This window comes from Zonotrichia leucophrys, chromosome 19 (genome assembly GCF_028769735.1).
Source record: "Zonotrichia leucophrys gambelii isolate GWCS_2022_RI chromosome 19, RI_Zleu_2.0, whole genome shotgun sequence".
Lineage (NCBI taxonomy): Eukaryota > Metazoa > Chordata > Aves > Passeriformes > Passerellidae > Zonotrichia > Zonotrichia leucophrys.
Genome location: NC_088188.1, coordinates 6,712,990 through 6,735,841, shown reverse-complemented (window position 1 = coordinate 6,735,841; position 22,852 = coordinate 6,712,990).

Sequence of the window (22,852 nt, the reverse complement as noted above, 5' to 3'; positions counted from 1 at the left end):
AAGGCCAAGGGCAGCTGGCCTGGGGTCCCCATCCCTGGAGGGATTTAACAGACCTGTGGATGTGGCACTTGGGGACATGGTTTGGTGGCCTTGGCTGTGCTGGGTTAACTGTTGGACTTTATCACCACAGAGGTCTTCTCCAACCTAAACTATTCCATGATTCTCTAAATTCTGAACCTTTCCATGTTCCTATCACAAGCTCATCCTTTGGATGTGCCCTGATCCCCTCTCATGGTGGGGACAGACAGGCCCTGTTGCCAGGGCAGACACTGCCAGTAGCTCCCCACAGCTCAGCTGTGATCTCCACACACTCCCCCTGGGAAAAAACATCACCTGAGCCTTTATTTGCTCATCAATTTGCCTTTCCTTGAGTGTTCTCCAGCCTGTGCTGCTCTGGAAGATGAGATCAGTGCCTGCTTTCCCCTTCCTCCTATCAGTGAGCTTTAACACTCTGACTTTGGGCTGCTCATGCAAATCCTTTCCATTAAAAAAAATAAACACCAGAGAACCCAGAGGAGACCCCAGACTGTGCCTCTGGGAACTCACTCCCAGCGGCAGAATCCCGTTTCCTGAGCCGGAGCCAATTTTCTCTCCTTTGTAGCACTTTTCCACAGTTTCATCCCATAATTGCTAATATGGAGCTTTTCGTACATGCTTTGAAATCAGAAACCACGCAACACTGCATCTCTTTTATCCTCCCAGGCAGGATGAAAAACCAAACACCTCTTGGATACTGAGAATAAATTTTTAGTTTATCAGCCTAAACCACGAGACCACAGCTTCTCCTGTGCTCCCCATCCTTTCCCAGACCACGCTCGTGCCCCCCTGCACCAATCCCAAACTCTTTCCTTTGTCTCAGAAAGTTGCTTTGTGACATGCTCCCCTTCAGAGGGACACAGCAGAACAAAAGCACCACTTCACATTCCTCCCAGCTAAATAACACTTTTTTTTTTTTTTGCAGCCCTTCAAGTTTATCCTTCCCTAAATCCCCTGCCTGTGTATTCTTTCCCTGTCTTAGCTTCAACCACTCCCCCAGGAGCGCTTCCCAAGAGCCCATTTCCCATTACCAAGATTATTTCTTTTTTTATCATTATCTCCTTGAGGTCCTGCTGGTGGGCACCAGCCCCCTGTGCCCCCAGGCCCCTCTTAGCACATCCAGCATCCCCTGAGCTCACCCCTGCTTTGGAGAAACGTGAGATACTGACACCAGCGCTGGTGGGAACAGCGATTCCAGGGATGCTGTTGTGTTCCTGACTGCGTTGGAGTTTGTGGCTTACAGATGGAAGCAGAAGCAGCTCAGAAAGCAGGACACAGGTGCTCACACCCTGCAGTGTGTGTTTTTGGGGAAGGTGTCACGCTGACGAGCCACAAACATCTCTGCCCCAGGAGCAGCACCCCTCCAGGGTCCCCATCCATCTCTGTCCTCCCCTTTCCCAGAGAAGCAGCCCTCAGCAGGGAGAGGGATGTGTCAGCTCAGTGACCACCTCTCTGGTCCCCACTCAAAGGCAGCAAAATTGGCGAACAACACAAGTCCCTCGTTACCCAGCTCCCTGCTGGAAATTGCTGCTCAGTAAATCCAATTTTTCCCCCCACCCTGTGAACACGGGTGAAATTCTCCCCACTCTGCAGATGCAGCTTTATCTCTCTGCAGGCTCATCCCCACCCTCATCTCACAGCCCGAGTCCTTTCTGGAGCTGCCCCTCCATCCTCTTCCTCCTTTGTGAAAACAGAATCAAAATAACTGTTTAACAAATCAGCCATTACCTTCTCTCATGTCACCAATTCCCCGCTATCATTTCGTAATTGGCCAATTTTCTCTTTTACCTTCTCTCTGCTCTGAATACGTCTCGGGGAGCTCTGATTGTGTGTTAAAATATCCTCCCTAATTCACTGCTCAATATCTCTTTCTGCTCTTCTAATTGCCCTTTTAACTTCCTTCTAATTTTTTTATAAATCTCCTAATCCTCCTCCTGCACAGGTTGTTTACATGCACCGGAGAATGTATATGTATTAGCAGATGTTCCTGGGTAAATAATGCACAAAAGAATATTACTGCTTCACGCAAGCTGCAATTACTGCTTCCCTCAGAATAAGCCCTGTTTAACCCTCCTATTTAGGGCACACGCCCCTGCTCTTGCTGCACATCTCCAGGCTATTTCACTCCTGCTGCAGAGCATTAACACCACCAGCTCCACCACGGCTCCCTCGTTATCTTCTGGGGGGAAAAAGAAAATAATTCGGAAAAAAAAAAAAGAGAGAAAGAATCTAAGGATAAAGGGAATAATGATATAGTTGTGCTCCAACATCTTTTTCTTTTTTGGGGGACGCAGCTAAAAGGAACTAAACAAAATAGCCACATGAGTCAAACACAGCAAGTAATACCCCACAAATTGGATAGTCTTGATGTTTTTGATTTATGGACAGCTTCCTGCACTCCCTGTCACAGCCCTGGTGCTGCAGACAGGCACGGGGTCAGGCAGGCCTTGTTTGCCATCTGCTTTGTAAAACACTTGCTAACATTACTCAACATTTCCTTCCTCTTCTCCACTTCTCCTTTCCATTTGTTTGTGGTCTCCCTTTTGCCAACACGCTGCAGCACCCGCCAGATGCTCTGGATCCTGTGTTTTCCACCCAAAAGGGGGATGCTAAACATGGGTTTTAAGTTTGGATGAAAAGAGTCAAATTCTCCTCTCTGGGGATGCAGGCAGAAATCAGTGATTTGCAACCCAACCCTTGATCTTGTCGAGGGACAAAAGGCATTGCTGGAAGCTTCAGGAGTTTGGGTTATTTTGTACTTACAGAGTCTCAAAATCCAAGCACCAAATTGTGATTTGCAATGATGTCCTGGCCAGCAGAACATCTCTGGTGTCTTACACCTCCATCCTGCCAAAACTACATCCTGCTACACCCTGTGAGGCTCCAGCACCCACACTGAGCACCTCACCTGCCCAAACCTGCCTGGGGGACAGGGGATTTAAACAAATGGAGCTGGAGGAAACCCAAATTCTGATGGAAACAGTGAAAACTCTGCTGCTTTTCAGGGGCTGCTCTGCCACACACGGTGAAAAGCAAAACACTTCTATTAAAATACAGAATTGTTCATATGACAGGCTGAGGATTGCTGAGGCTGTTGTGGAATAATGAAATTCTTGGCTATTTGCTGACTTGCCCAGGAAGATTTCCATTTCTCCCCCACATCCACACACTTTGTTCCCCAGAGAAGCAGATCCTGCTCCCATCAATGTTTGCCACCATCCCTAGAGATGGATTTTGTTTGCCTCAATCTGAGCTGCAGCAGGTGATCCCTGTCCACCTGGGCAGGTAGCACAGCACCCCCAGGACAGGACTTGTCTGCACCTTCCCCATCTCTCAGATGAGATTTAACACCTCCACTTTGAGCCTACCAGCATGACTTGGTTTTTTCTTTTTTTTTTTCCTCGCGAAACTTCTCTCAGGCCTGATTTCTCGATAGTTCATACAAATTGCTCTCCTTGGAAAAGGTTTTCATCATGATTCCCCCAGTCAATCCTTCCACAGCTAAAATATCCCGTAATCAAAGGTGTTGGCTCCTCACACATCTTCTCTGAGGAAGCTTCTCTGCGTGTTCTGGCTCATGAAGAGCCTTGCATGCCCTCGTGTCCTCAGAAAAAGCCCTCCTGGAGCCCCTCCTGGGAATCACAGGCTATCTGTGTGATTTTCAACTCATTCCTTAACCTCCCTCTGAAATATAAAAATGTAAAAGATAATAATTTAAGGGAAAAAGCAGCCACTATTTTGGCACCAGAGGTTCCTGGGGAGGACCGAATGTGCAGAATCCGCTGGCGCACGGCGTTGGCTGCATGCAGGGTCCTGTTCCACAGCTCTGTGTGCCCTGCTCCCAGAGAAATCACGTCCATCACCACTTTTTCAGGGATCCCTGACTGAAGGAATCCCTGGGACACTTGTTCCTCTCCAGCTCCTCAAGGCACAGCTCGGGGAAGCAGCCCAGCCAAGGAGAGCAGAGCGCAGAGCAGCGAAACCTCACTCTCGCTTCCCCACTCCTCCCTGCATCTACTTAGCACGTAGAAAGCAGAAGGAAACAGGAGAACACACACATATGGGGCCCCTGTTAAACCTGAACTAAATATACCACGGGATGTTAACAGCCTGCCTCAGCTCCCTGGCACTCCAGCTGGCACGGCAGCGCCCCGGCCACCGCCCGCCCGCCTGCCTTGGGGAGCTGGGAGGGTTTTCTCTGGAGCAGAGATGGGAAACCTCCAAAATCCCCCCTCCACATGTGCTGCTGACACAGCACTGCCCTGAAGCGCTGGAGCAGAGAGGCTCAGAGCAGCCCTGCCTGACAGCATCCCCTCCTGGGAGGCTCCATCTCCTCGTGTGGATCCCCTTCCTGCAGGGCTGGGACCAGCCAAGGACATCTGCATGAGGGAGCTGCACAGCACAGCTGATGCCCAAGCCATCAGTGAGGGGATCTCAGGGAAGGAAGATGGGAATTATCCAGATTAGAGCTCGGGAGAGGCAGGAGCAGCAGGAAGGAGGGCAGACGTGCTGGCTGGCTGGAGTGGGTGTGTGCAGCCCTGCCAGGGGAAAGGTGGACATATTTGCCTTGAGAGCTGAGAAATTATTAGAGCCAATTATGTGAACAGAGAATGTGAAAAGTAATCCCAGCTGCAGGGAGCTGGGGGCGGGGGGGAAAGAGGAAAATCATGATGTGATTCAAGGGGGCCCAGGAGAGAAAGCACAAGAGCAGAGATGACCTGGTTTGCAGATGGATCCATTTCTATTTCTGCTCAGATGCTGAAGCTGAGCCTCACCCAGAGCTCTCAGCTCTCCCATGGCTTGCGTGACTCCTTCCCTGCCTGGTGCAAGTGTCAGGCACATGCATGTACCACAGGGCATCTGGGAATCATATTTGCCTTCAGAGCCTGCACAAATGTAAGGGCAAACAAGAATTCACTGTTAACGGGAGCTCTTCCTCTTCCAGCAGAACAATGTTTTTTAGTCCAATACAATACTCTGTTCCCAGGTGTCAATATTTGGGACATAGGTTGCTCACTTTATTTCTATTTTCTGTCTTTTTACAGCTTTGGAAATAAAAGCTAATTCATTGTGCAGATTCTGGTAATTCTTGGTTGTGCACTAAATACAGCATTTCTCAAGCAGATTTTTTTTCCCTTTTCCCCCACTTTGTAACTTCCCCCAAGTAACACTGTACACAGAGAAAGCAACACCAGGGAAAGAAAACAAAAAGCAGCTCCTACATCAAGGCAGATCCCAGCTCCTCAGGCTTCCAGCACATCTCAACCCAGAACTAGAGCAAAAGGGCAGATTATTTAAAGCCATTGCATGTAGGCCAATTTTCACTGCAGTTCCTTTTGGCTCTGATTTTCAGGCCCCAGTGGAGTGGTGAAGTCATGAATAAATGCAAGTAAACTGAGCTTATCCACTCTTATTTTGAGCAGTGGAGTTTACTCACCTCATGCTGCTTCAGATGGAACACCAAAGGGTAAGTTTAAAGGGAAAAAAAAAAATCCAGGGGGGAGCGGGGGATAATCTACTGCTGCCCTCACCCACTGGCACAGCGAGTCCAGCACGGAGCAGAGGCAGGGCTGGGGAGCTGCAGAGCCACAGGGATCCCTGCTCTGGATATTGAACACACACAGAATCATCCCCTGGTGCTCTGGAAGGGCTGGAGTTGGTCCCTGCTGTGTGATGGGCAGGGGGAGCTCCCCGTGCCCCTCCAAGTGGGAAATCATCCCTGCCTCAGCCACTGCACACAGAAAGCTCCAGCAGGAGGAGGAGACTCCCTCAGATGATGTTCTCCATCAGAAAGGCAGTGTCTGGAGGAGGAGGGCTGGATTTTGACTGGAAACGTGACAGCCTTCCAAACTGAAAATATAGGGCAAATATTTGAGTTGAAGAGAGCATCACCGGTCTTGGAGCACATCCCCTGCCCAGTGGTGTCCAGTGGGACCAACAATCAAATCAAATGCTGCTCACCTGGATGCTCCCCAGGGACAGGGCAAGCTGGAGACACTCTCAGAGCTGGCCAACAGCAGCACTGCAAAGGTTGTGTCATGAATTAAATACATTAAACACCTCATTCTGCTCCTTGGAGCCAGCACCACACTCACCTGGTTTGTAAAGACCTTCCCCTGAGCTCTGCCTAGGAGTGGCACAGCCTGACTCTGTCATAGACAGGATCTGAAATCTCCAGAGATAAATCCATTATGGTTATCACATTAAGTTCAAATAAAATAAAAAAAAAAAAAAAAGAAGGAGAAACACCCTGCAATTTTATCTCCCTGCAAGCATCCCTTCCACTCAGCTCTGACCATAGCGCAGAGATGGCCACACTTGTTTCCTTGTGGTCTGAACAGCAGACAGAGCCAGCTTCTTCAAAGTTAAAAGAAAATAGTAATAATGGAGTCCCCACATTCCTGCTGTGCTTATAAAGAGATGTTTTCTTCCTGAGCTCTACAGCATGGCGGGCTTAATCTGAAATTTCTTTTTAATCATAGCGGGAGTCCCAATTAACGTGTCGGGTAATCGCTCAAGTAGAACTGGAGGTTCATGGCTGCAGCAAGGCAAGGAGAGGCTCAGCATCAGAGCAGGGGCAGGGACCAGGAGCACATTGGGCAGATCCCCCCAAATTTAGTGCACAAATGGGTCCCTGAAGTCCCCAGGCATCGGGAATGCAGCAGCTCCATGGAAAACCTCGTCACAGACATGTTTTGTGAAAAATCCTTTCCTTAGGATTTATTCTCCTGAGAAGCTGAGAGGCCTCAGGAACAAAATGTAAACAATGGTTATCTGCTGCTGTGGAATGCAACAAGTGGATCTGGGATTGGTCTCATGTGGTTGTTTCTAATTAATGGCCAATCACAATCCAGCTGTCTGGACTGTCTCGGTCAGCCACAAGCCTTTGTTATCATTCTTTTTCTATTCTTAGCCAGCCTTCTGATGAAATCCTTTCTTCTATTCTTTTAGTACAGTTTTAATATAATATATATCATAAAATAATAAATCAAGCCTTCTGAATCATGGAGTCAGCATTCTCATCTCTTCCCTCATCCTCAGACCCCTGCGAGCACCAACACAAAACCTCCTGGTGGGAACAGCAGCGCTGCTCTGCTCTCACAGGCACCTTCCCGAAGGAGAAGCACCCATCACACTCACTCCTGCCTCAATCTGCAGGCGTGTAATCCAACACATGTGCTCCCAGCGCAGGCAGGGAGGGGGACCTGCCTCTGACCTACTTTCTTTTGTTGCTGGAAGTGCTGATGTCGATGCAGAATTCCGCGGGCAGGCAGGAGCTGTCATTGGGCTCTGCCTTCACCTCTGCCTTGCGCCGCTCCTTGCATCACCGCAGCCGCCCCTTCCAGCCCGGCTCATCCCGAATTTTCACCGGTGCCAGGACGCTCTGACCTCGTCCTGCCTGCGAGCACAGAAATGCTCTGCGAGCACAGAAAATTCTCCGTGAAAATTGCTGCCTGTCACGCAGCGGATTTTGGCCAGGCAAGGGGGTTACCTGCAGCCTCACAGCACATCCAGACCACAGCAGAACGCACAACGCCTTACTCTGTATTTTATTTTTTTAATTATTTTTCATTCACAAGAAAAGCTGGGTCTTAGTTAGGCACCGTGCTGACCTGGAAAACAAAGCTCTTAAAATTCAAATGTGTACACCCAGGGCACAGGAAATGCTCTACAAACACACAAATTGCCGCCTGTCACACAGCAGATTTTGGCCGGGTAAGGGGGTTACCTGCATCCTGGGATGAGCACTGTGCTGACCCAGAGGAGAACACTGCAGGCACACCTCACTCTATATTTTTTTTAAATTATTTTTTCATTCACAAGGAAAGTTGGGCCTGAGTTAGGCACCGTGCTGACCTGGAAAGCAAAGCTCTTAAAATTCAAATGTGTACACCCAGGGCACAGAAAATGCTCTGTGAACACAGAAAATGCTCTGTGAACACAGAAAATTGCTGCCTGTCACATAGCAGATTTTGGCTAGGTAAGGGGGTTACCTGCAGCCTGAAATGAGCACTGTGCTGACCCAGAGGAGAACACTGCAGGCAGCACATCCAGACCACAGCAGCACACACAACACCTCACTCTATATTTTTTTAAATTATTTTTTCATTCACAAGGAAAGATGGGCCTGAGTTAGGCACCGTGCTGACCTGGAAAGCAAAGCTCTTAAAATTCAAATGTGTACACCCAGGGCACAGAAAATGCTCTGTGAACACAGAAAATGCTCTGTGAACACAGAAAATTGCTGCCTGTCACACAGCAGATTTTGGCCAGGTAAGGGGGTTACCTGCAGCCTGAAATGAGCACTGTGCTGACCCAGAGGAGAACACTGCCGGCAGCACATCCAGACCACAGCAGCACACACAGTGCCTTACTCTGTATTTTTTTAAATTATTTTTCATTCACAAGGAAAGCTGGGCCTGAGTTAGGCACCGTGCTGACCTGGAAAGCAAAGCTCTTAAAATTCAAATGTGTACACCCAGGGCGGATCTCATCAGGAGGTATTATGGAAAACACGCTCTTAAAACAAGCTCTTAAACACACAGGCTTCCATCTCGAGGTATAAAACAATCTGGTGTTGAGTGTGACTCTCCTCCAGCTCTCCTCTGGTGCCTCAATATCTCCTTTTAGGATGTTGAGCCACAGCCCTGAGGTTTGGGAGTTCCAGGCTCTCTGCAGTCACTGGGGCTTGTGTAAATTGGTCTTCAGAGAAAACCAGCTCGGCTGCCTTATGCAAAACCCGTCTTTAGTAACCTCCTAAAGAGCTTCCCCAGGATCTGCCTTGCCTGTGCTCCAGGTACCCGGGTGCAACGCAGCGCCTTGATGCTGCAGATCTGGAGATAAAAGGCTGTTGTGTTAAACCCGCATCCTTCAGACCTTGCGAGGCAGTTACTAGAAACGAGCCTTCCCTCCTGCGATGGCTTAAGAACAGACCATTTTAATTGATTAGTTTGCCCATTATGGGTAAGCAGAAGAACAGCCTTGCAATTGAACCTCAGTCCTTGAAATGCAGAGAGACATCAGCCTGCAGTGCATTTGCAAACCTCAGAGGCTAATTTCTACCCTTTCTGCTGCTCCGCTCCCTCAGTCTGGGATTTACCTAAGCACACAGGATGCATCTCTGCACCAGGCAGGGGGGGAATTGCTTTGCATTGACGTTCAGTCAACAGATTCTAACGATAAAACAATTTCAAATCCGCACTTTGATTAAAATCAGAGCCATGGAAAAATCATGCTAAGGTTCATCTAATGAATTTTTACTTTCCAAGACTTTAGCAGAAGCCTGCCAGGGACTAAATCCAAGGGGGTAAAGCTAAATTTGACAGCCTGATAGTTGTCTTCACCCCAACTCCTCATGCAGATTTAGCAGTATAAATAAATCTGGCGTGGCCACCAAGAAAATAATCCCATCTATTTAGCAGCAACAGTCTACTGGGGAGAGGATAAGAGGCATTTGAAGACAAGAACAACAATCTCAAACTGTATATATATGAAATTAAAGGATGTGGGTAATTAATTCTTTGATAAGATAAAATCTGCGCTAAGTTAGGGCCATGAGTCAGAGAAATGAGAGATAGAAAATATGTTCATCACTCAGTCCACCTCTTTACCAACACATATTTTCTAGCATTTGTCCAGTGTAGGCTTTGTTTTGTTTTTTTCAAGTCAATGAATCAACTTTCTTGATATTCAGCCCAACGCCAAACAGGAGCTAGTGGCATTTGCCGAGGATGAATAAATAACCAGCAGCGGCACAGTCTCGTGAGATGGTCCAGGAAAATCCTGGGCGAGGTTTCCCCGGGACAAGGCTGGCTCCATCACACTCCCCCTGCGCTTTCTAAAAGAGCAGAGGTACCTACATATGCACGGATCTGTGTTGTTTCACCAACCACCGCCACCTCTCAGCGCTGCGTTTTTGCCTGCTGCTCCCATCTCCCCGAAATACCAAAGCGACTTGTTTGGAGCAAGCTCGTTTCTCCCGGCACCCTTACCTCACTCTTAGCAACCTTCTATTTAAAGTCACAATCTGTTGCAGCAAGCCAGCTTAGGAGTGTATAAACAAGCTGTTATGACCCCGCTGCAGGAAGGGGAGGAAATGGCCTATGCTTTAAAGTCAGCTGCCTTCAATAATTAGAAGCAAGTAGACAAACATGAAAGCAATGACACTTCAGAGTTCTGTTATTTAAAGGGTACAGTCCCTGTTACCACCCAGGTATGCAGCCCTGCTGCAATTAGTCAAGCAAAGAAGAGTGTCACCTACCACAGGAGGGGGTCACAAACTCCTTCCCCGTCCCTGTTACTGGGAGAAGTGCGTGGGGCTTTTTATTTTAATCAGCCTTTTTTTTCTCTTAGCATGCAATGGCAGCTGCTTCTCACATCAGAAGCCCTGAAAGGTTTTTATTAGTCCTAATGCTCCACAGAAGAATTAAGAGGTAACGGCACATATGTTCTGCCGTGCCCCGAAGAGTGGGAAAGGGAGGAAAATGAGCTCTTCTGCAGCAGCACAGCCCAGGGTGTGGGACTTGCTTATTACCAGAATCAGCTGCTGATGGAGTGAACACATCCATGCACAAAGAATTCCCTGTGCAAAGGAGCATTCCTGGCCTGGGAGGGGGAAGGCAAAGGTCCCAGGGAGCAGCAGGGAGGTTTCTTGGAGCTGTCAGTGGAGGAGAGAGTCTCCTTGCGAAAGGCGACGCGGGATTTTTGCTTTATTCCATCTCCCACATGGAAAGTGGGGGAAAAGGCAAAATCAGCACTAAGATCACACCTGGGAAGCTCACAGTGCTGCGTGGTTTAAACCTGAGCGGGGCTCATATCTCCCATTAGGCTGTCTTGACATTACACTCACAAATAACCCTCAAGTGCTTTTAGTGTAAAAGCCTGAAACTTGTTTGCTGAGGGACTCGTTCGCATCAGCATCCTGAGCAGGGAGCCGACTTCTTCAAAGCAGCTTTCTTTAGGGAAACACAATGCCGAGGAGAGCAGGCACTCAGCTCTTCCAGGAGAGATTAAAGAGGAAAATTAGAGAAGCTGCAGCTTATGCCCATACCAATAAGAGCAGGCGTTTACCGCCACTTAAATAATTAAAAAGATTTTTCACCAGTGACCAGGTTGTCACCGACTCATCTCACTGCCACCCATGGATGTGGCAGCAGGGCCCTGCTCTGAGGGATTCTGCCACCCCAGTAATCCCAGCACACTGAACTGCAGGGATGAGAAGAGGAAAGAGAAAGAGAGAGGAGGAAAAACCCTGTTTTCCCCAGGAAGCTCTGCTGTGATTTCTTTTGGGATAGGACCCGAGGTTTGCTTAGAACAATTTTAGCCAGATCATGTAATACTGACTACATTAAAATGCTGAGACTTTGGGAGCAATTATCCCAAAAAACAGCGTGCCAGGCAGAGCAGTGCAATTAGGCTGCATGTAGAGAGGCAGGATCCAGGCATTAGCACCCAAACCAGCACGCACGGGACACGATCCACATTTAGTGTATTTACAACACATGACCCGATAGTAAAAGCAATAATTAGCTACTATTAATACCAGTGGATGAAAATAGACGGGAAGGGAAGCTGCATAACAGAAATTATTTATACAGAGGTGGCGCCACCAGCCAGGAGTAAAGATGGCAATGGTTTATAGGATGCTCATGGCCCCAAGAAGGGACAGGGTGGCCCAGGGATGAGGGACATCCCTGAGAGCCTTTGGAAGAGTCTTTGGGAAGCTCTGTGGCTGTGCCATGGGTGTTCCAGCTTGCAGGGAGGCACTCCAGGGTGAAAGAGGTGGGTTTGAATGCCACCTCCATCACCTCTCTGTGTGCTGAGCTCGCACCACAGAATCTGTCCCAGGATCTGCACATGGCATTAAATAACACACAACCTGTGGAGGGTGAACCAGAAGGATGACACCCCCTCTCTTCTGGCTTATCCAAAACATTCCCAGGCAGTCAGGCAAGGCAACAACTGCAGCGATGCAAAGCAACACCACGACTGTCTCCTAGAGAAGGAAACAGGACTTGGCTCAGAGCTTTTGTTAGGGAGAAGAGGGTCCTTTCATAATACAGCCCTTTGTTCTGCCGGAGGAATTCAAATGCTATAAATTCATCCCCCTGGTAAATGCAGCAGTTATCAGGCATTTTACCACAGGATTCCTGGTCTCCTAGTGAAGTTAAATGCAGCGCCATTACAGCAGCACTTTAAGGTGTAAATATTACATTCCCGGTTCTTCAGGAGATGTTCATTTAGTGAAATAAAATCCTGCTAGTAAAACACCTGATCAAACCCTTCAGCTGAACTGGCCCAGTAATTGCTCTAGGACTGGAGGGAGTCCAATGACTGGTTGCAATTTATGACCACTTTAGGAAAAAAATCTACCTTGAAGCATCCGCTAAGGACTGACTTGTAGATGAGATCATGGAGTACATTTACATCGCAGCTTTCTGTAACGTTAAGTGGCCACTAATTCGTGCTGAATTCCTTTGTAATTCTGATGGAATCACATCTGACAATCACATAAACAGCAAAAAAATTCCTCAGGAATAATGTTACTACAACAAGGAGTAAAAGGCAAAGGGATGATTCATCTTTCATGGTGAGACATGCCCTTTTCTATCATCTCTACTCACCCAAAATAATTTGCCCAGCCCAAATTTCACAGCCGGGGCTGACAGACACCAAGTTGTAAAGGGGTCACTCTCCTGAGCCACAAAACTCAGCCACAGTTACACAGTTTGAGGGAAATACAGTTAAAATCTGAAGCTGTGAGAATGCTTAAAGACAATTAAACAACAAGATGAGCTGCCTGAGGGAGGCGGCAGGAAAACCTTGATGAAGATTTTGCTGCAGGCAGGGGGCTGCATTAAATGACCATAATTTCCACTGCTATTAAAAATCCAGGGGTCGTGGTAGGAACTGGACAGAGAGAAGAGATGCAAAACCCAACCATTTTAACCTTTTTCACTCAGCAGAGAGAATCAGGGTTAGGAAAGGGTGGAACAAAAAAGACCAGAATGCAGGAAAAAGCAGCAGAGTCATAAATGTATTGGAAGACTGAGATCCAGCTGGAGAGCTGTAAAATGGCAGAGCAGAGGCAGAATCCTGTCAAAGACATGGAGGGGAGGGATAATCACAGATTTTAAGGAGTTTGGTGTTTTCTCCTTCCCGCAGTGAGGGTAAATCCTCTCCATATTCTGGAACCGGGGAGGAAAGGAGGGTTTGGGCTCTCTGCATCCCCCCAGCTCCAGAAAGGAAACACTGGTTCTGCCCTGGAAGAAAAGTGGTTTTGTCACCTTCAGTCCTGCTCCAAAAGGGCTGTGTTAGAAAAGCCACAATCCTTTGGCACTTGAAGAACACTGAAATCAAACCATCAGCTCAGCTCCTGCCTCCTCATCCTCCCTAGGAGAAAAAACATCTGGGAAAGCCATCAGGACATCTCCTCCTCTTGCTCCATGGACCTGAGAAACCTGGAGATGATCCAAAAAAAGCTGTATTTTGACTGTCTCAATTAACCAAATAGCTAAAAACTTTGTTATTTGCCTGGCACCAGTAGAAGCAGGGTCCATATGCTGAACTAGAACAAGAACTTGCTCGAGGAATCGCTGCCTGCACCGTGAGATGCCAGAAGCCAGATGGGGGATTTAAAACAGCACAAGGCTGGCTCAATGGGCAGGGGCTGCTCCAGCACAGCGTGTTCCTGGAAGAAAGAAACAACCACCAAAGTTAGGGGAAAGGGTTAAAAATAAAAGTGAGAACTTTCTTATCATGCACTCCTCGCCTTCCGCTGAATTAACATCAGGATCAAAAATCAGATGATGCTCCAGGCTGCCTGAAAATTGTTTTTACACTTTCAGCATGCCCATGGCTAAAACCTAGACAATACACGTTCGTGTGAGGTGATTATTTAATGAATTTTAAGGGTGCAGATAGATCAGGAGGAGCTGATGCTCCTGAACAAAAACTTTGGGACCAGCTCCACAAAACAGCAGCAGCATCCCTGGAAAGGTGACTGGCTGATGGTTCAGCTCTTTAGGACAGCAAACACATTCCCCATCTCTGGTGGAAGTTGCAGGGTGTGATGTGTGGCAGAGGGAGGCACCACATGAAGTTACAGTTTTAGCTTCCCATTGGGTGCAATAATTACAGGTAGGGAGTAACAGCAGCATCCCTCCATAAGGCTGTTAATAAAGTTCACCTTCACTAGCTAAACCCATTCCTCTTTCCCAAAGACTGGGAGAGATTTTATAGCAGATTCATCACCTCCACCCTTTAATTCTATTTTTGGAGTCTATTGAACTTTTGCATATGTTGAAATGAAAAGAGTCTATATTAACACAACCACTTTTTTGTTACTGTAATGAGAGCCTTGAAACCACCACAAAGAGAAACATGCCTTTTAGCAGCTGAAACAAATTATTACAGCAACTGAGTCTTAAAAGGAATTTCAAGTAAAAATATAGTATTGCATGAAGTTGTTATGGCAACTGATGTTGTAGAGTAACTGCACTGGGGCAACTTTTCCTCCTTCATCCTGCTCAGCAAAGTCTAGGAAAAACTTTATGATAAAATTGTGCCTTAATTAGTCAAATAAGTCATAAATATAGCTTATCCCAAAATCCTTAACATTCCAGCCTCATGCAGTCTGTGTGCAGTTACTCTACTAATGAGAAAATATATCTACTAAAGCCCCACTTACCATTAAAAATCCTATCCAATATTTTTCTAATACAATTTATCAATTTAAACACATTGCACAATGTAATATTCTGCAGCATTCCATTAAAATGATAAATAGCTATGGAAAAAACAAGGGATTAAACATACTGTAATGTAATCTAACAGTATTTAAACATAAATAAAAAAAACTTAAATATGGATGGGAAATGTACCGTATTTGCGAGGAAAAAGAGCCCAAATCACTCCCTGGGTTGGAGTATTAATAGGCCAGAGGAAGCAGAGCAATGAGAAATGACAGTCAACTTCAGAGGATATAAAATGTCCATTAGGCTTTGTTATAAGATTACATCAAAGCAGTTCATATGTTTTAATCTGGGGAAAGAGAAAGCAGCTACTTGGGGTCTGTGCCTGGGGGCTGCCTCTGTGTACTGAACCAGACAGTTTGCATAATGAACAATTTTTATTCAATCAGGATTTCAGCACAGATAGTTCCCACTCAATGGGCTCTGGCTCAAATGGGGTTGGATATTGATGCTATTCTTCAAGCTCCACCTGCTGGCCCCGGAAGAAGTGCTGGTGGCTTTCTGAAGGGCCACTCTGTGGAGGGACATCGAGTTATTGGGGGGAAAAACCCAAACCCGGGCTCTGTGCTTCTTGCCTTTCTCAGTTGCAAAAAAAAATCCCCACAAAAAACCAGCAACCAACCAAAAAAAAAAGAAAAAAAAAACCCAAAAAAATCCCCCACATAATCCTCACAAAAAATAAACCAAAAAATCTTTCAGATTTTAGAGTCTTCCTTGGGCTGCACCAATGATTTGGCTGATTTGCTCAGGCAGATGTTGAGCTCCTGCAGCAGAGGTGCAGGAGCTGCCAGAAGCTGCCTGGTCGAACCCACCTGATCACCAAGGGAGTTGCCTTGTGCTCAGAGTGCAGCCAAAAGGGCAGAGCAGCCAGGGAAACCATTCCATTTAGCGTGTGCCTCCTGCACAATAATTACTTATTTAAATTTTACTCTGCTGCTCGAGCCATTAGGAAAAAAAATGCACTATAAACAAAGGTGATTTTATGCAGACAATAGCTGAGCCAGTCATTTTTTAAAGGCAGGCACACCATGACTTATCTGCCAGGATGAGCAGCTCTTATGAGATAGCTGAAACAAGGTTTATAGCCTAAACCCTATTTCCAAGGGTTATTCCAGTGGCTGCACTGCTGGATCACCTTCAGCTTTAGCAGCAGCATGGAGCTCACTTACCCCACCAATGCAAGCCAGGGTCACTAACAGCTTTGTGGAGAGGAAGAGCCCAGGCAGCACTTTGCTGCACAGAAGTGCTTGCTAAACCCTGGGATGATCATCGAAAGGTTTCACACAGACACCTGCTAATTCAGAGTTAATTAGTGTGGGCACATTAGAGATGCTCCTGCCTGCACCTCTGGATCCTGCCTATTGATCAGGCACTGCAGCTGCTCTCAGCTCGGGCAGGAACTGTTGCAGTGAATTTTGCTTCCTGCCTGATTCGGGGAGGCTTTGCTTCTGACTGGCACCAAATCCCTTCTTCCCATTTCCAGAAGAAAAATAGCTCCCTTTTAATCTAGGCCTTCCAAAGCTCCTGCCATGCCTGTGACGTCCTGAATGCAGAATTATGGCTTTCCCTGGTTTCTGCTCATTTGTCTGGGAAGCCTGTAGGTTGTTGCATCTCACCCCCAGTACTTTTTTGGCTCTGTTCAGAAATACTCTTTTATCAAATTCACCTGACAGCCATCCAGCAGGACGGGTGTGCTGGAAGATGATGCTAATCCAGAGAGACCATTCTTCAGTTGGAGCATTCATGAAGTCTAATGAACTATTGGCAGAGAGGGACTTCTGTGGTGCAATTAAAACTTGCTTCTGCGAGACACAAAATATTGCAACTAAAAGTTAACGGTGCCAAGCAGGGGGAGGCGGATTAGCTCAGGGAACATAAATTGGTGAGAAGAAGCCACTTCCTTCTCCCCCCATCCCCAAGCCCTTATGCATTAGGCAAAGCTGAAATAATGAATATGTATTGCAAGGTGTTTGCTACAAGCCTACTTATAAAGTGCACAGCCAGGAACTCCTGGAAGGGGGATTTATGGGAGCAGTCACACACAGCTGGCACACCGTGTTCTGCAGGCTTCAATTGGGATGAATGCCCCCCCTGTAAGCACTTAGCACCCACCACAATAAACTAAGGTGTGTAAGCAGAGTCTAAAGTTTATTTTCAGGAGCATCCCTTGAGGGGGAATGCTAAATCAACCACCTCAGGTTTGGTAAATTCAATGAGAAGCCTGAGCTGGGAGAAGGGACGTGGCTCATCTCCTGCTCTGAGATCCCCAATGTCCTCAAAATGCTCAAGGAAGAGGAGCAAAGCATGGGAAGAGCTTGGTGCTTGAGGACTGGACCAGTCATTAACACCAGATGACATCCCATTAATCAGAGGAAATGACACTAACAGGACCATTACAATGCTGTGATCTTTCACCAGCTTTGTTAACTGAGGAGGGGGAAAAAAACAAACCTACCCATCAGACACTAAGTTTTAATTTCAAAAGGAAATTCACCTTCAAACTGCTTTATCTTTTTGCATTTGTTTCCAAGCAGAGTAATTAAAATTCTAAATCAAAACACAGCTATACTCTTTTCCTTCAATCTCTCTTGGCAGTGAGCACGCTCTCCCCAAAATCCTTCACAACACCAGGGTATAATGAGAGCAAGTCAAGCAAAGCTTTCTACAAGGTGAAGGCAGCTCCTGGAGCTTTAGCATCAGCCAGGAGCTGTGGTGACACAGGCTCTGACTGCAAAGGCTGGCTTAAGGGCTGATGCTAAAGACCATGTCCACTGATAGGTGGGATATTAATGCCACTCCTTTCTTCAAACCCTCTAAGTCTGCACCGCTGCCTGGGAGAGGTTTGAAGACTAAAGATATATTTTTTTTGAATTATTAATCTCTTTGCAGAAGCTGTACACTTGGAGACAGCACAGAAAATAGGTTAAGGCTCACAATAAGCTGAATGAGTTAAATCAGAATCAGGCAAGTGTGCTGACAGCCAGCTCCTGTGACTCTTAAGCTTATGGGCCAAGGTATGAGTATGAAGGGAACAGCAGGATGAAGTCAGACAAAATGAACATGTTGGGTTTGACTAGTCTATAAGGAAGGGTCAAACAGTGGCTTGCTGGTGGGACCTATAGCCAGCATGGACTGACTGACTGAAGCAAAGAAGGACTGACATTACTTCTCCAAATTATAAATTCTGCTTCCCGATCTATCTGAATGGATTAACCTCAAAACACGAGATCCGGAATTTAAAGATTCAGAATTCAGAAGCTATTATGAGTCAAGAGCAGGAATTAGCATTTGAGTTATAAATATGCTCTAACAAACTGACAGGAGTCAGCTTGCTGTTCCTTCCCTTTTTGAAGATGGTGGCATCATACTCGCAATATTTAGAGACATAAACCTAGAAGTGATTTTCACATCCCAGCTGGATGTTAACAACGTGGCTTGCTGGGAGAACACTGCTCCTCATCTAACCAGTGTTACAACCAGGCAGGGTCTGGGTTTCCAGCACAGGAGATGGGAGCTGTCCAAGGAAAAAGTGCTGTCCCAGGACAGAGAGCTGTACCACAGCACCCTGATCCTCTCCAGGCCCTCCCTTACCTAAAAGGGCTGTCAGGAGAGAGAGGCAGACATGAGCACACTCTGAATAAACAGGAGCCACTAATATCAGAGAAAGTCTCCAGGCAGTAAGTAATGAAGGCACTAAATAACTGTACCCGCTATTCGGATTTTCTGCCAAACATTAGCCAATTTAAAAGACAGCAAGAGGCCTTTTACACAGGGAGAATTTCTTTGAGCACCGACTTAAAAGCTGAAGTTTGGCAGGCAAGTGTCTGAGAAGGATGGGGGAGAGGTAAAAGCCAATTTCACCTGGTAATCTGCTACACTATTTGTGTCCTACCCAGACCACACTTCATGCATTAAGAACACACTGCAGCTCTCCCCCGCGCTGGGGGAGCGGGGAGCTAATGGTTTCTATTACAGGCGTGTGTGGAGGGTGGCTGTGGCATGCACATCTGTCTGCAAAATAGATGTCAGCCCTGGAAAGTGCCTAAACACCTCCATTCCCCAGCAAAACGGGGCTGGCAGTGGAGATTTTTTGGGCTCCCACCCCGTGATTGACAGAGCTCGGAGCCCAAAGCCTGCACGTGCTCCCACTGTAAATAGTAAAGCTTAAAAGCCTCAGCCCTAACTGACTGTTTCACAGGCTTCAACTCAGTTACTCTTAATGAGGATTTCCACACACACACAGAAAAAAAAAAAAAGAAAAAAAAAAGAGTCTACACATTCGCAGTGCAAGGGAAAAAATAAAAACAACCCAAAAAATCAACAAGCAAACAGCAAAATAAACAGCTGGTGAAGTGAAATACGAGGTTAGAGCCCTCTCTGATTCAAGAGAAGATTATTAAAACAGCTATAAAGATGGTGTTGGCATCTCTTGAAATGAGTTTGTTACATTCAGAAGAGGCAGTTACACATGACAAACCATTTTCTGTTTAATTAGAGGGCTCTGTGTGGAACACTTCCAGGCGGAGGAGGGGAGCAGATTGCCACCCAGCATCTCAATTATGGGACAGAGCCTTAACGATTCCACATGCAAATGTTTTTGACTGACCACAGAGGGACAAAAAAAAAAGGGAAAAAAAAGAAAAAAAAAAAAGAGCTGTTCAGGAGGTTAAGGAACAGGAGCTTTGTCCCACACTTTAGCAACCTTGGGCTTTCTTGTCACACACATTAGAGCTTAATGTTTCTTTCTGTCCAAAGAATGGCTTCTGCTTGCTGGTTAGGGAAAAAATATACCAAATTTCTATGGGGAAAAATCATAGAGATATCCTCTGCCCAACCCTGGTTGAAAGCTTTCTATTCTTCCAACCAGGTAAAATAATTCGTGGTTGAGGAATAGAGCAGGACCTTGGTATTCACACCAAAGCTCTGAAAGTAAGCAAGCACAGAAAGGAAATTCTAGCTAATACAAGTTAAATATAGGTTATGTTAGCTGCATTTTACAAGCACTAAGAATGTTTTTGGAGAAAGCTGTCATTTTTAATGACAGCACAAGCTCCAATTACCACATAGCTGATACACTTGGGATTTGGAAGTTTTTTTTAAAATCACTTGAAATCTAAAAAAACCTTCATTATCAGCTTCTGAGCTGGATGTAAATAACTTCACCTGGTGCTAAGAAGTTTAACATTTCACAGGGGCACACGAACAACTTAAAGCCATTTATAAATGCAGCTTCAGCTTCCTGGCAATCTAAATGCAGTCTCTGGCAACCTGAGCAGCAGCAGCAGCAAAGAACACAAGGCTGGGCTGCAGGGGGAAGAGCAGCAGGGCTAAAGGAGATGTGTGAGCATCACCAAACCCTGGAATCAGACAAGAACACACCTCAGGCTGCAGATACCTGTCAGTCCAGGGGAAAGATTAATCTTGCTGCTGGGCTTAGGAAAGGCCACTTAAGCTGAGAGCAAAACCATGTATCACCTTGAGCCTAAAGCAGAGTATTTGCCCCGTAAGATGCTTCCAGAACAAAAATGCAGCTTTGCTGAGAAAACTCTGTCCAATGGATCCCTCCCAGCTCCACCAAGCTGTCTCCCAGGCTTTCACCACTCACCAAGGTTAACAAACCCAAAAACAAGTTAAAAAAACCCCTCAAAACTCGCTCACAAAACCCAGAAATCTCCTTGGAAAACCCTGCAATAAATAGCAGAGCACACAGAGCAGCTCCAGCCCCAAAACCCAACACAGGAGCAGCGAGGCTGAAGGCTGAAAATTCTCCTTCCCCACAGCTAATGTGAAAGCCTTACAGTCAGCAAGAAGAAGGGCAGGCTTCTAGCTTGTGGCAAGCACAAAGTGGGATTGAATCATTACTTGGAGAACGTGTTTCAGTGTCTATAAATAAAAACCTGCGAGGCTCCTTGCCAAAGGAGCCCGAGTCAATATCGCTTTTCTATATGCGCTGTCAAACTTTACTTTTAGACAGTATATTAATTACCCAGTCAATAATTGTGGGTTTCATTAGTGTATTAAATACCTCAATCAATAATATTTATCCTTTTCAGAGTCGGTCTTCACCAAAAACAAAGGCAGGAGTATTTTTTGATCCTGCAGTTCAAGAAGTCAGTGCAGCATAGCAGCAAGGCTTTAATGGAAAACATAAAACACTGGAAACAGACAAAAATCGGATTATTACTCTTATTTTTCAGCCTTTTGTACAATAAGCCATGAGGGAATTCCGAGAGCTAAACTGATGGCAGAAAAAATTAGATTTCTTCCCCTTAATTGCTCAGCGGTGATGTCAGAGTGGACATGACAAATGTTCACATCTTTCATTTCTCCATCAGATAAACCAGCAACCAGCTCTGCTCTGCCAACTTTCCCGAGGATAAACTCTCAGAACAGAGCCCATTTCTGGTGCATCCTCTGCACTGCAGCCTCCCAAGTGCCTTTATCCCAACCTGGGCTATCCCTGGGAATTACATCCCCATGAGAGGCAACATCCTCATGTGGGACCTTAAAGAAAATTTCATCAGGCAACAAAAAAGGAGATCAGGATGGTGATCTTATTTTGGTTTTGTTAATTTTTAATTTTGTTGTTGTTGTTGTTTAAAATCTCCTTTTAAAGGGCAAAATGTTTGGGACAAATTAAAAAGAAAAAAAGCCTGTGGAAGTGTCCAGTTTATTTTAAATAACTTACAAGGATGGGAAAAAAGAAAAGCACAACAAACAGCTGAGGAACACTCCCAAAGGCACGCTTTTGGCATGGCACAGAGGCTGAATTTAACAACAAATCAATGCAATATAAACAGGAAAAAAACTAAAAACAAACAACACCCTACCCCCCAAACACAGACACCTAAATATCCAAATAAAATACACAGAAAAATGCATAACAGACCTCATGAAAAATCCATCTGGCGATCCAAACTACTTTTTTTTTTTTTTAAATATGCATATGATTGAAATGCAAAAATGTAAACATGAAAAACAGACTTTAAAAACTGCGAGAAGGTCTGTGGGCCTCTTGCATCCTCACAGATAATATATTAAAGAGAATTTCCACTCCCTGTAATAAGATTACTGATATTTACTGCACTACTCCAGTATTTATAATGCCTAATATGCTGCAGACCACTCCTTCCCATGAACACAGGCTTTGGAAGCAGGCAGCCCACTCCATTTCACGTTTTTCCTAAGCCTTTTATATCAAAGTGATGTGAAATTTCCCTTTCTTTGCCATCTGAGCCTCCCCAGCAGCCCTGGGGGCTGAGGGAGAAGCCTTGTGGGGTGGCCACTCTTCTCCAAAGTGGCCATTTGTTAAAAAGGCTGGAAAATAAGGAGGCCAAAGGAAAGGGGACAAAAAAAGGACCCAGAAGGAAAGTTACTGTTCCCCCCCTGAGATGTTGTGCTGCACCTTGGGCAGCAAATGTAAATACCACCAGGAATTAGGAATGAAAAGATCAGACTCAGCAGCTTCCACTCTCACCCTGGTTGCACTAAAAGGACAATCCCGTGGTGCTGGAACACAGAGCCCACACACACTCACTCATGCCAGCTGCCAGGCAGAGCACACACACAGCACAGAGCAGCCACTCACTCCCGATCCATCCAACACCACCGTTTATTCCTTACAACGGCTCTGGGAATGTATTGCTGCCACAAGCTTGACTTCTGGGACAAAAAAAAAAACCCCAAACAAACAACAAACCACCTGATGCATCTTAAAAATCTCAGCCTGGCTCGAACAGAACCTCCCCTCCAGGGACTCGTAAAGGGTCACTAACAACTCATTTAAAATTCACACCTGGTGAAAACACAGCTCAATCCCACCAGAGGGAATTAAGACAAACAGCAAAACTACCTGAACATGGCCTGGCCGAGCACGCTCCAGATCTTCCCCCAGCCATGCACAACTTGATGTTCTCCTGTAATTGCCTTGGCACCTGCCTGTTTCCAAACCAGCAGCCTCCCAGCTTCATCTCTGCTGTGTACATTTAATTTAAAGCAAAACAAGAGCAGCCACAGGAATCCTCACCTCACAGAGATCTAGTTATGAACAATTCCAGAACCAT